General features: G+C 36.9%; 1 long non-coding RNA gene across 4 annotated transcripts in view; it reads right to left on the bottom strand.

The window, feature by feature from the left end:
• Window positions 1-3,861: 3,861 nt before the first annotated feature.
• LOC140146860 (uncharacterized) overlaps window positions 3,862-14,884 on the bottom strand; it is a 42,046-nt gene continuing 31,023 nt past the window's right edge. For all 4 annotated transcript variants that reach the window (XR_011858326.1, XR_011858328.1, XR_011858325.1 and 1 more), the window contains exons 3-5: window positions 7,941-8,088; window positions 7,603-7,756; window positions 3,862-4,094 (exon numbers count right to left, since the gene is read on the bottom strand). This is a non-coding gene — a long non-coding RNA (uncharacterized lncRNA). The remainder of the gene's footprint in view (window positions 4,095-7,602; window positions 7,757-7,940; window positions 8,089-14,884) is intronic.

Below are 14,884 nucleotides of genomic sequence, written 5' to 3'. Positions count from 1 at the left end.
ACTTAACAAGGTTTTGCTCATCTTCGACCTGTGACGTAACATCCTCTTCACAGGTCAACGAACTTTTGCCGCTTTAACATCAGTTGGCCTGATGATGCATCCGAGATAGGATGTGAAATATTGCCACTCACAAAAACGTAAGTCCAGTAGATCAGATCATAATAATTTCATAGATAAGAATAATTACCTAGCTGGGGGGTTTAGCTAGGTATTATAATTGTTTGGGTTTGTTCTTCCGTTGGAAACAAACCATTATAATTGTTTGGGTTTGTTCTTCCGTTGCCAACAAATCTCATCTATCAGAGCACAGTTCTTGAACCCCAATATATTTGTATATTCGTTGAATATCCTTTGACAATTTGGGTACAAAAAACTTCTACTCTGTTATCTGGAGGCACATAACAAATTCAAAATGCTATGTCACTTGCAAATATAATCATGGAAGTATACTGTATAGTCAGAACAGAGATCAAAAGTAGAATCAGACTTGCAGCTGGAATTTGATTACCCAATTGGGTAATAAAACCACCCCTTCACAACTCTAATTTCACTTCACTGACCTCCAAGAAGGTGATGTCAGCCACTACTCCGATTTCACCATTCAGATGGTCACTGTTGTTGTGGATATTATAGCTATGATGAACATTGATTTTTTCCACTATAGCTAGTCGGAAGTTATTTATCTAGCTGGGGTTTACACCCCTAGCTAGGCACTGTAATGCTATCCGATTCTGCTTCTTCTTCTGGCAACAATTTCAAAATGCTTCTCCTCCTAAATGTTACACCCTACAATTACGTTACTAGCACATATATATCCGCTACCCATAGGGTGTAAACAGAATTGGGGTCAAAGGTCATTAAGGGGGAATTTTTGGTATATAACCAAATACCTTCAAAATGTTTCTTCTGTCACATAATTACATAGCACAATGACGTCACTTGGTCACTTGCACATGTGCATCGGCTATACTGAGGGTCCATAGCTTGTACACATAATTGGCGTCAAAGGTCATTAAAGGGGCATTTCTGGTATATAACCAAATACCTTCAAAATGTTTCTTCTGCCACATATTACATAGCACAATGTCGTTACTTGCATATATACATTGGCAATACCAAGTGCCCATAGCTTGTTCATAGAATTGGGGTCAAAGGTCATTAAGTAAGGCGGTCAAATCTTACAATTGCATTATCTGGACATTTGTAAGGGGTATGGGGCTCAAACTCGGTGACAACAAATCTCATGACCAGGGGAACATTTTGCAGGGGTCAGGTCAAAGGTCATGCAGAGGTCAAATTTTAGAAATGCATTTTCTGGACAACTGTAAGGTGTTCAGGGTTCAAACTTGCTGACAACAAACTTAATGATCAGGGGAACATTTTAGAACACATTGCAGGGGTCAGGTCAAAGGTTATCTGAGGTCAAATCTTGTAATTTCATTTTCTGGATATCTGTAAGGGGTATGGGGCTCAAAATCAGTGACAACAAACTTGATGACCAGGGGAACATTTTGGAACATTTTGCAGGGGTCAGGTGAAAGGTCATCTGGGGTCAAATCTTAAAGTTGCATTTTCTGGACACCTGTAAGGGTCAGATACCTCCACAACACCAACATGCCCCAGCTAGGTTTGTGGTCTATGACCACCATTTGCCACTAGTGACAATATTGATATTGATTTTCCAGACATTTTGACCCCCAAATGCATGAAACAAGCAGATTTCCTTCCATTTTACTGAATACATCAATAGAATTTACTGCGACTTTCAAATCTTGGGTTACATTGATTTAAATGTACGCTGCGGCGTCAAAATTTAGACAATTGCTACAAATGAGGTGTCAAAATGCGCAGAAATAAATTCTGCTTCCAACGCATTTTACGGATTTATAATAAAATCGCCCGTTTTTAATAATGGTCACTATTTAAGGGATTAGTTACTTTTTTTAGATGTTTACCTGTGCAATGTTTAAGCTTACTATGCTATACAATATCCGGCGTTTATTTGCACGCTTTAGTATAGGGCTTACATACATTTTTGTATGTTTTAAATAATTATAACTATTGTCTCAGAATAGAGAACTACATTATTTCTCTTTCGTACAATCTTAGAACCACATAGCCAATCAGAAAAGCCGTTAGAAAAATACGCGGAGTGCATTCATATTGTATAGACCGTTTTCTGATGACGTCGCTTAATCAATATTGGGGTCTCAGATGTAAACAAACAACAAACGCGATGTGAAAACACCAAATACTGCGTATTTTCTCCTCGGTTTCGTCATCTTTCACTTCAACTTCCATAAAATAATTGTTTAAACGGAACTGTGACTGTTTACCTTTGTTTCAGCTTGTTTTGATGCTACAAAATACAAAAAGATACGGAATAAACCGCGATGCTATTTGAAAATCACACTTTTGTTTACTTTTAGAACTAAACGTCTAATACACGGGAGTGCATTAGACGCATCAACATCAGCGCAAGTGCATTATTTTGTCTAATTTCTCGAGCAACAAGTAATACAAGTTTAAGAAGAAAAAACACGTTATTTTTCTGTTTTTATAATGAATTCTCACTAAAAAATTTGGAAAATAGAAACAAATATAAATGCATCAATCCGAACGAAGAATCCGCCCGAACGCGCGCGAAACACTGCGCGTAGTACTCGGAGTGCAAAATATACACATTCAATGCATGTTTCGTATTTTTCTAACCGCTTTTCTGATTGGCTGCTTTGATATAGGAGTGTATGAATTATAGGTTAATACATGAGTATCACTTGTTGAGTGAGAAATTGTACACAATAATGCACGCGTACTGAGATGTTGATGCGTCTAATGCACGAGCCTCGAAGGGGAAGTGCATTAGACGCATCAACATCTCAGTACAAGTGCATTATCTTAATACTAATTATGGCGTGTCCGTCCGTCCGTCCGTCCGTCCTCTGTCCGCGCGCTATCGCGATCGCGTGGCTCGCTAACGCGTGCTCGCGGTGCGCATAACGCGAGCTCGTGGTGCGTATCGCGTGCGCGCGGTGCGCTATCGCGTAGTGCGTGGAGTACCGACGGGCGCAGTGCGAGCATCGGAAAGCATTACAGTGACTAACAGGTGCATCTCATCGGACCAATTATAGGCCTATTTTAAAGACATGATTAACATAAAAATCATCAGTTATGATAAGGCCTATGTAACCCGTTTGCGTTCACATGTCTCCCGATTGATTTGACGGCCTACATCCAGACACTAGGCCTACTAAAATTTCGGATATTTTTTGGGTCCTCCGATGTGGTTGCAGGACAGGGTTTGGAAGAGGCGAACAATGGATATTCAGATTATAGGTTCCGAAGTAAGCGTCACAGCTACAAAACAGAGTTGATATAGTTGTGTCTTAATCATTGAGAGCCGTATATCGTATAGTAGTTTGAAAGGTCAGGACAAGTATTATGGGTAAAGGGTGTTGGGTAATTAGAGATAGGCCTATCACGAGAACCGCCCAACCCGAGAACCGCGAAATCTAGTTGTGTATAATTTCTCGAGCAATAAGTGATACGCATTTATTAATTTCATACACGAGAAAAAAATCCCGTCATTTTTGCTATTTTTATAACAAAATTGTCACCAAATATGTTGGAAAATGCACGGCTAGTAATTTAAAATCAGGGCTGTTTTTTCTCGTGTATGAAATAGGTTAATAAATGTGTATTACTTGTTGCTCGGGAAATTGTACAATATTCGGGGCTCGTGCATTAGACGCATCAACATCTCAGTACGCGTGCATTATTTTGTACAATTTCACTCTCAACAAGTAAGACGCATTCATTGACCTATAATTAATTAAGGTTTCAAGAAATCCACTTTTTACAAAAACATACTATACATAATGTCTCATTTGTTGGTGTTTTTTCATATTGCAGATCATTTGATCATGAAAATACTGTGGCTTGCATTGTAAATACATTTAAGGCCCCGATTTGTTGGTAGAATCCTCTCCTGATTGTCCTTCCGGATACCTAATAGTCGCAATATCTATATTTCCATTTTAAGATGTATTTGATAACATACACCTTCATCTACCCTTTTTAGTAGCAGAAGGACTCTGAAAAATATAAATGTAGAGTAGGAATATAAAAAGATGTTGAGATAAGAAATATTCATTAATTAGTGGTGAGACAACCTTATTATCGTATAAATACGTACATACATACATAATTATCATACGTAGGTCTGGGCATACGTAATTATTTATTTATTTAATTATTTATTTATATATCATTCAAACATACAACAAATCCGTATGCGAGTTAACGCATCATAAAGAATTCCTTCATAATCATTATGTAGCAAGTCCTTCATTCAGTCTCGTTCCAAAACTAAGTCTAATCGTGAAATTTAAATATAGGCCTACTGTATGGACTTTGCATTTTAGGATGCGCACATGACGATAAGCCAACGGTATACCATACGCAAATCAATGCATACCATCGATAATCCGCTACTGTTAAGGGAACAAACCAAAAGATCGATGACGTCCTATAAACGAAACTAGTTTCGTTTAGGGGAGGGTAAAATACTCGATTACGTTTGTACAAAAACATCGGTCTGAAGAACGTGTCAATATTATTATTATGTCAAATTTTCAACATTTCATTATTACGTTTCTGGCAGGGAGGAGGGGTCGGCTGAGAAACGAAACCAGTTACGTTTATAGGACGTCATCGATCTTTTGGTTTGTTCCCTAAAGATGCGCGTATGGTTATCAATATTTCAGGAACATTTTCTTTCAAATAACTTTGCAGAGCAACTGTTGTCAAACTGTTTTATTTTTTCAACTAAAATGCAAAATGTCAATAGTATGCGCAGTTTATTGTATCTTCTTAGTATTTCAGGCAGATTCTCCTACACTCCGTTTGTTGTGCTATAAGTTAAATATGTTGTTTCATGAAGATGATTCATATTTTCCTGTGATTTATCCCTAAATCGTTGACTATATATTTACCATGTTTACTAGTATTCATCCTTATGATCACCAGGACCTACAAGGATATGAATTTGAAAACATATCCTTGCGCATTTACACATAGATTTTCTTAGAATGTGAATTTGCATGGTTTTTATGGTCGGTATACATTTTCATTGACCGTTCCCTTAATTTACAATATTTAATACTGCCCATTTTTATGAAACTGAGAACATATTGTTGTGATAAAACGTGCCAAATTTGGTTGTAATAGCTGCTTCAGTTTTAAAGATATGAGCCAAAAACCAATTTTAGATGATTTTTGTGGACATCGCCAATACAACTAGAATCCCGGACATAAGTCGTTCGAACACTTGTGTCAAAGTAGGACCGTTTGAGACCGTATTTCTGATATACTGGACATATTAAAATTTCGCTTTCTTTGACGTGAAGTCTGAACCATTTCCTACTACTACAACCCTCCCCCTGCCCCACCAATCAATGTTGGATGTTTCTAGGGTTCATGACCAAAAAACAAGCAACAACATTGATCAGGGGAATGGGGGCATATTTGAATTACCCATGTTAAAGTGTTCGAACAATTATGACCGGGATTGTATTTGCGATGTCAAAAATATTTCATCTAAAATTGGTTTTTGGCTCATATCTGTAAAACAAAAGCAGGTATTACAACTAAATTTGGCACACTTTATCACAATGATAATTGTGTCATGTTTTCTGAATTGGACAGCATGATATTGATTAAATTAAGGGAACGGTCAATGAAAATGTGTAGCGCACCATGTAAACCTAGGCCTATGTAAAAACTGTTCTATTGTCAAGAGTGTTTTGCCTGCCAATTTAAAATGTTTTAGTAGAATTTAATGATTTTTTTCAGATATTATTCCTGAAAGTAAGAACTTTATATACACAATATTATTTTCTATGGGGGATCTTTATATTTTAGGGATCGGTCAATATAAATATTGAATATTATAGGTTTTTTTTGATGTAAATTAGGTACTTTTTTATGAGAAAAGACCACATTTTGATATTAAGTGTTAAAAAAATCATTTTCATTGCAAATATATTTAAATTGTGTACAATTAATAAATATTCGATAATAAATGCCAAACTTTGTGCTAAATTGATCACTGATTGAGCCACTGGAAGTGAATTACCGCAGAGGCAAGATTTATCTTCAGTAGATAGCAGGGTTTATCTTCAGTAGATAGCAAACCACTGCACAACTTGTACGTTTTTGGTTCGTGATCAGTAGAGTACAATCATTTCGACCCATATAAACAGAAAGCCAGAGATTCATAGACGGAGGCGACACCCCGAGCAATGTGTTTTGGGAATTTATCCTCAATTCAAATATTAAAGTGAAGAACAAAACAATCAACGTGCATTTTCAAGAAATGTGATGTAAATTTGATGTAAATGCCAAAATCCAAAATATTAATACATCTTATTCAGACAAAGTTACTTAATGACTCATCATTAAAAATGAAAAAAATTGTAAAAATATAATTTATTTACTTTTGATTATTTTATTCAACAGTGTCAACGCAATTTAATGTGTAAATGAGAGGGGACGATAATGACAATGTTTAACACTAGAGGAAGTTTTGGATGAGAAAACGGACATTTTGATGAGAAACGGCCAAAATGATGAGAATTTAAATCTTCTCATTCTTTTGGATGAGAAACTTCCTGGTGTATGTGTCAATCATTATTGTCTTATTAAAACTGGTGAGAATTGCTAATCCCCGCTGAGCTCAAAACAAACATTATTATTTTCTCATCCAAAAGAATGAGAAAATTTAAATTCTCACCATTTTGGCCGTTTCTCATCAAAATGTCCGTTTTCTCATCCAAAACTTCGTCTAGTGTATTGCACTATTTCAACACATTGTGTGTACATCCACATCACAAGGGTGCAGCCGCCAGCCATCACACCTGTCTCCCCCCCACCTACCAGCCAGGAACAAAAACCAGACCCATGCCACGTGGAGGCCACACCAAATCATCCCCAAGACACATTGCCTACATGCAGGAATACAAAAACCTTCCCAAACCAGGCAACCCGGGGACGACCCCAAGCGACCGGGACCCAGGACGAGTCCAGCATCTACCCAAAGCCAACATTATGGAAAGAGACACATGCAGCAGCCGACAAGCCCGCCCTTCCGATATGGATGTACATGTACACATCATTACATATAAGATGGAAATCTGCTCAGTGACCCCTACCTATCAGACACATGGATCCCCCTCCTCCCCGGCCCACCAAACCCGACAAACCCACCATGCAACACCCCATGCCCACCCACCAGACCAACACAGGCCATGAAGACGGATAAAATAGGTCACTGAGCAGAAAACCGAGACAACAAAATTTAAGAGTCCTGCTCTTCAGTACTGTTATTCACTAAATAGTTTTTCAAATGTTTTTTAAAAGACTCTGTGCCCATGTACAAGATAAAATGATCCTTGACAGAATTTGGCAAACCAGCTCACTGTCAGTTTTGGGTGTAATGATTAAAAACTAAGTTTCCTGAGTGACGTGTGTTTACAGACAAACGTGTGTTTTCATCATAAACATCACTGTTCCCTTATAATTATTAACCAACTAATCACTCACACTGACTTAATCGGTCTGTCTTTATCGTCACGGAGCCCTTCCTGGACGACGACACTCAAATAATCAGTGCTCCCAATTGGTACCCCATCGAAAAAGCCGAAGCTACTGGATGTCACACCTTGTTCGAATAGCTTTTCATATGCATTCTGGACAACTAATGAATAAACAAATATGTTAACAATATCTACTCACTATTGTCTTTAATTAGCTGTAGCATATTCAGTTGCAAAGACGGCGGCAATAATGTAACATAATAACATCATACAGTTACTTACTCTACACGATGGGATATAATTTTACCATTCGCCTGCATTAAAATAAAATAATGTCCAACTTACCCTCTCTACCCCTTTGTAGGGGACGTCCTTTATCTAAAAAAAAAGCAATCTTCCGTAAACTTCTCCGCCATCGCTGCAGCATCTTGACGGCCATAAAGCTGATAATATCTAAGTGTTAATGCCTGCATCCAAATAGTACTATCAATGTCTATTTAAACGGACAGAAATGAAGACACAACGAACACAGTTAGAAATGTGAGAAAGGATTTTAACAGTTAGAAATGGTTAGTACATTATAAAATGTAATGGGTTATTTTAGTTGAAACACCTCCTATACATGTAGAAGACGTGACGTAAATCTTCTGCACTGGGAATGTGAATTTCAAATGGCGTTTAATGAAAGACTCAACATCCCCTGTGTGGGAGGTTCATTTCATGTCTTGCATAGTCGGTGTATATATGTTTAATGAAATAGCCCAATGGCCCGTTTTTTAACGTTGCTGAATAAACAAGTCTGTAACACATCCTTCGGTATGTCTTTGATTGTTATTCAATTTTCATTACACTCTTATTTCAGAACTTAAGATTGCGCTGTTTATGGGAAATGGTTTACGATTTTAAGCAATTTCTGTTTGAAATGCACACAGTTTCTTTTAAACAATTTAGTTTAAAAGATTTAAACAGGGAAGTATAAAATCCGTCTTTTTTTTTTTTTTTTTTTTGCAAGCGCATTCTGATAGTAGATAAAGCCTCACAATCCCAATCAGTGTACTTCGGGACTTCGTGTATATTTATAAATGCGGTTTTATTAATGCGCACGTGACCAGATGGCCAGCGCCACATTTGCATTACATCATCGAAACTCACTGTCAATCACTGAAATAGCGACCATAGAGGGCGTGGCTACGGTTGTGAACATTTGCTGGAGGTTCGATGCTAATTTGCTGAATAAAAGGATTGATATCAAAGGAGAAGCAATAGATTACGTAACACATTGTTCCTTTGATGTCGATTTGATTTACCCCAGGCTCATGTTTATTGCACAGCCCCGCCTCCTGTACAAACATCACTCATTTTTTTTTTTTTTATTTATTTATTTATTTTTTTTTATTTTTTATTTTTTATTTATTTATTTTTATTTATTTATTTATTTATTTATTTATTTATTTATTTATTTATTTATTTATTTATTTATTATTTACTTACTTACTTTATTATTTACTTATAAACATATGTAAAAGTATCACTAACAGTTTGAGAGTGCTCGATACCCAGATGGGTAGAGCTGTAATACAAATTGATATGGTTTACACACCGAGTGCCACAACACTGTGTTTCATGCCCTGCAATCTTCAGGTAACTGATTAGCTAAGCACAAATTTAAAACTACTTCTTTTTTAACACGGCTTGCTGGCCTGTTGCCATACCTACATTTATTTATTAGCTCACTTCTTCTATTTAACAGACACAAAATTGTAAACTTCTCTTCCAGACACAAATTACAAATACCTGACTTTCTCTTGAAAGTACCGTAAAACCCCGTCTAGAAGCATATATCAAAGAAACGCCCTCAATAAAGTTAGTTGCTTTTTGTATATGGAGTTTGAGCAACTATAATTATTATACTGGCACCACCATGGAGCTATTAAAGATGGAGAAGAAATAGATTACGTAACGCATTGAAACCTTGTGCCGATTTGAAATCTGACAAGCTATTCATCGAAAGGTACCTTTTGTTTGGGACAAGGGCTTCCGCCATTAAATCGGTAAGCTGACCCGACAGTGTATTAACGCTTTACCTAGCAGGTTATTGTCAATAAGTGATCAAACGAAAGGCGCGTGAAAGCGACGTCTGGAACGAAAAAAGTACCTTTTGTTACAATAACACACAAATATGTGATTGAGTAGCCGTAAGCACAGAAAGCACACATTAGCCGCTGAGTACAGTTCGTGATCACCCCACTGACTTCAGGTGCTTCATTTAAATAAATTGAATGTGCTTGCTGAATGATTACCCATCAAGGCTGCCATGTCTACATGTCTATAGTACTGTATAATGGTAATAGCTATACGTATACATGTAACAAATAATAAGTATACCGGTATAGGCCTATATAAAAGTTGTTTCAGAAATTGACATTTTATTTTATTTTAAGAAGGAGAATGTCATAAACAGTGGCGTACTGAAGGGGGCAGCTCTTCTGTGAGAGCTCTTGGGAAGGGATGAGGAGAATGAGGTGAAAGAGGGATATGAAGAATGAGAGGGGATTGGAGTAAGAGAGAAAGAGGAAGAAATGAAGAGAAATAAATAGATAGAAGTAAATAAATAGAAAGGTAATAAAATGATAACTTGGGGACAATGATCCCTGACACTTGTATAAAACCGCAAAGGTCATCCAAGGTCAAAGGTCAGGTCAAATTTGAAGTTGCTCTGATTGGGCTGCAACTCGGGGAAATGACTCCTGACACTTAGGGAGTATAAAACTGCAAAGGTCATGTGAGGTCAAAGGTCAGGTCAAATTGAATGTTGCTCCAATTGGGCTGTAACTCAGGGAAAATGATCCCTGACACTTGGGGAGTATGAAACCGCAAATGTCATATGAGGTCAAAGGTCAGGTCAAATTTAAAGTTGCTCCGATCAGGCTGTAACTTGGGGACAATGATCCCTGACACTTGGGGAGTATAAAACCACAAAGGTCATGTGAGGTCAAAGGTCAGGTCAGATTTAAAGTTGCTCCAATTGGGCTGTAAGTCAGGGGAAATGATCCCTGACACTTGGGGGGGAGTATGAAACCACAAAAGGTCATATGAGGTCAAAGGTCAGGTCAAATTAGAAGTTGCTCTGATTGGGCTGTAACTAGGGGAAAATGATCTTTGACTCTTGGGGAGTATGAAACTGCAAAGGTCATGTGAGGTCAAACGTCAGGTCAAATTTAAAGTTGCTCCAAGTGGGCTGTAAGTCAGGGGAAATGATCCCTGACACTTCGGGAGTATGAAACCGCAAAGGTCATGTGAGGTCAAAGGTCAGGTCAAATTTGAAGTTGCTCTGATTGGGCTGTAACTCGGGGAAAATGATCCTTGACTCTTGGAGAGTATGGAACCGCAAAGGTCATGTGAGGTCAAAGGTCAGGTCAAATTTGAAGGTGCTCCGATTAGGCTGTAACTTGGGGACAATGATCCCTGACACTTGGGGAGTATAAAACTGCAAAGGTCATCCGAGGTCAAAGGTCAGGTCAAATTTAAAGTTGCTCCATTTAAGGGTTCATACCACTAAATCCGCCTGTGAAGCGGTTTCCGGTAAAAGTTTATCACGACTATAATCCCAACTTTGCATAAAAAATGTGCAAAATCGGTCCAATGTTAACAATTTTAGTGTTGCAAATCGTGTTTTGCTAGAACTTGTGAATGTGATCTCTACTAATTTAAACAGAAAACGCGAAAATTTGAGTGATGTTTACGATGATGAGCGCATGAACACACGAGGTCAAAACGCGGTTAGCAGTCGGACGTAAACACGGGAAAATCGGGTCTTTTTATATAGCGCTATTTTTCTCAAAAAGTAGACCTAAAATATGGTGTCATTTTCAGATATGTTATGCAGAATTTTGTTCTGATTAAGATGATATCAAATATATATTTCAAAGTAAGACGTAACTCGACTTATAGCCTAAAACGTGACCCCAATTTTGCACGTAAAGTCTATGGAAAGCTATTTTGTAGCATGTACCCTTTAAGGAGCAATTCTATGCGTTTTCCGCGCGTCTTTATCTATTTAAAATGCACGGGAAGAAAAGGGGATGGACATCAACAAGCGCGTTGATGGACGCCGCAAGGTTTTTCGCTGTATGTGCGTTTGGTAGAAGTTTGAAACCTTTTGATATGAATAAAGAAGAGTTTCAAAATATTGAAAACATTGTTTATTGGTGTTTAAATTACAAAGAAGTTTTTCAATTTCATTGTTATTTTTAACCAATTTTTTTGTCATTTAAACTCAAGTTTTTGCCTTCAATTTTAATAAAATTACATAAAAAATTAGATTTAAGATATAATAAGTTTCTAATTTGCTTTATTTATACCACTGTCCAGTATTTTAAATTGTTATAAACATTCAAAGTTTAATTTATATTAATATTTCATTTCAAATAGCCATTCATTACATTTGCTTTTTGGACAAAATGGGTTAAAAGTGACGCTGGAGGGTAGGCCTACTTGATTGACATTTCTTGTCTTTTTAAATATTCTGCAGGTACTGAGAATGTTTTAATTTTGAAGTTATGTACTTGTAAAAGATGTTCAAAGAACGTTTACTCTTAACATCAATTAATATCTTCATGAAAATAGCAAAACAGCAACCATTGTGCATTCATGTGCAAAAAAATGAAAAAAATGTCGGCTATCATGCTTGTGCTTGAAATCGACATCCTGTCTAAAGTAGGAAAAGAAAATAACCCAAAATTTCTTACAATTAATTCAAAATGTAGTGAATTAAGATAAAAGATAATAAAATCATTTTCAAGGCCTAAAACGATGTTTTAGCCTCTTTAGAATTTCGTTCTGATTAAGATGATATCAAATATATATTCCAAAGTAAGACGTCACTCGACTTATAGCCTAAAACGTGACGCCTATTTCGCACGTAAAGTCTATGGAAAGCTATTTTGTGGCATGTACCCTTAAGCTGAAATTTAAATGCAATGATCCTTATGACATTAATTCATTTAAGGTCATCAAAGGGGTCTTCAAAGGTCAAGTTTTCTAAAATGCTCAAATTTAATTGCAATGATTCTTATGACATTCTAAACATGATCCCTGACACTTGGGGAGAATAATAAAACCGCAAAGGTCATCCGAGGTCAAAGGTCAGGTCAAACCAGATCGTCACAGTCATCCGCCTAACTTACCTCGTGCCCGGCCTTGCAAAGGGCACAGTTGCTCTAGTTTATATTTGTTTCTTCATCAAGTATAGGCCTATAGCAACATTGGGTTTCAAGAAGGTTGAGTTACATAGGCGTAAATTCCGGTGGTGGGGTGGGGGATACCCCCCCCCCCCCATATTTTGATGGGGTCAAGGGTCCGTACAATCACCCCCAAGTTGACACATGTATAATAGATGTGGGTTTCTGACCAAATTAATCTCATTTTTGGCCAAACTAAAAGTGCCAATTTTGCGGTCTTCGTGCGAATTTGTTCCACTTTTGCACAATATAATTCACCAATAGGCCTAATTACCTTGCCATGAATTATTCTGTTGCCAAGAAGCTGGCTTCACTGTAGGCCTATTGCAAGAAATTGATTTAAACGGACCCATCCCCCATGTCAAAAGAAATCTACGCCATTGTTAATGTTGCCAAAAGATGCCGGATTCACTATTAATATACCTACTTTTCATCCCTCCCCAATATCAAAAAAAGATCTACTCTATTGTTGTTTTTTGTTGAGATATTATAGCGGTTGCGGTTACCATGCTAATAATGCCCCACACTCCCCATCGAAATTCATCACAACCTGACAAACGAATAAACTCAAATTACTTTCCAAAATATGCCTAGACCTACCTTGAATTTAAAATCTTCGGAAAGTCATCACAAAAGAAGTTTCCGAAAGTTATCATAAACGAATGCAGTTGATTTATTATTATAGCGGTTGCGGTTAGTCGGTTACCATGCCTCATAATGCCCACTCTCCATCGAAAGTCACCACGAACGGATAAACTAATATCCCTTTCAAAATATTAGATCACTTGGACATTTTTCGAAAATCATCTGTGTAGCGGTTACAGTAGGCCTACCATTGCAAACGGTGATACAATTTTACAAAGTAATACGAAATTGCGCCCTCGTATTGAACATGCGCGTATAGTATACGCGTAGCTTGTCCGTAGCAACGAAGCAAGGCGTTAACGAACCGTAGGCCTACAATAGCGGGGCCACCATTGGTTGATCTACCGAATAAATCCAAATAATTATTTGGATTTATTAATATTTATCTATTTATCTATGCATTTACCATTCATCTGGAAATGCTAAAACTTATTTATTTATCTATTTATTAATTTATTTGTCATCTATAATCTCTGACATGATACCGATGAATCGATCATTATCGATTATCGGCAAGTTCCTCTTTAATAGTATAGATATTTAATCTTTAAGGTGGTACTACACCCCTGATAAATTTTGTGACTAATTTTGCATTTTTCTCCCTGTATAGGGTTCAGGGTTGGGGTGTTTTACGTGTCTTAATATGTGATGCGATCAAGCAAAATCAGTCGGAACTCGGAAATATCGATTTTGAGATATAGCCAAACAAAGGCAATATTTCTTTTTTGTTTCCTATTGTTTTGGAAACGCTTTAATTGCTCATATCTTTGGAACTGGATGTTCAATTTCAATGGGGGTTTCTGCAAAATCAAGCTTTGTAAATCCTTTTTACTATCCTATAAGAAACTGAAAATTTATTATTGCCGAGTTCCGACTGATTTTGCTTGATCGCATCACATATGTCACTTGGCTGAACTATATCAGTTATATTAACAACATTTGTTTGGTAAGTTGCCATTCATGTAATGTTTTGAATATTTATATGTGCGGGGTGAGATCAACCGCTGTTTGTCAGGAAAATAGACTGAAAATGTAAACAAAAATAGTTACTTTTCCACATGTAGTAGCAGCAGGTGAAATATAAACCATCATAACTCAACTTCAACTCATGATAATGAATTCATTTTGGAATTAATATGTAGCTAATTGATTGTTCAAACGTTTTAGTATTATTTTAAAGCAACGCTAACATTAATTGTCAGGTAGATAGACATAAATGTGAGAAAAGGTTACTTTTCCATGTATAACCATGTCAAATATGGCATTATTAAGGGGTAGGGGAAATAAAAACTACCATAACTCAACCTTTACTCATAATAATGAATTCATTTTGGTATCAACATGTAGCTTATTGATTGTTCTAACTATCCAGTATAATTTTTAACAGAAAACCATAAGATAGGC

Source organism: Amphiura filiformis, chromosome 2 (genome assembly GCF_039555335.1).
Source record: "Amphiura filiformis chromosome 2, Afil_fr2py, whole genome shotgun sequence".
NCBI lineage: Eukaryota > Metazoa > Echinodermata > Ophiuroidea > Amphilepidida > Amphiuridae > Amphiura > Amphiura filiformis.
Note: the sequence above shows the minus strand (reverse complement) of the source record. Positions and strands in the feature narration are given on the sequence as shown.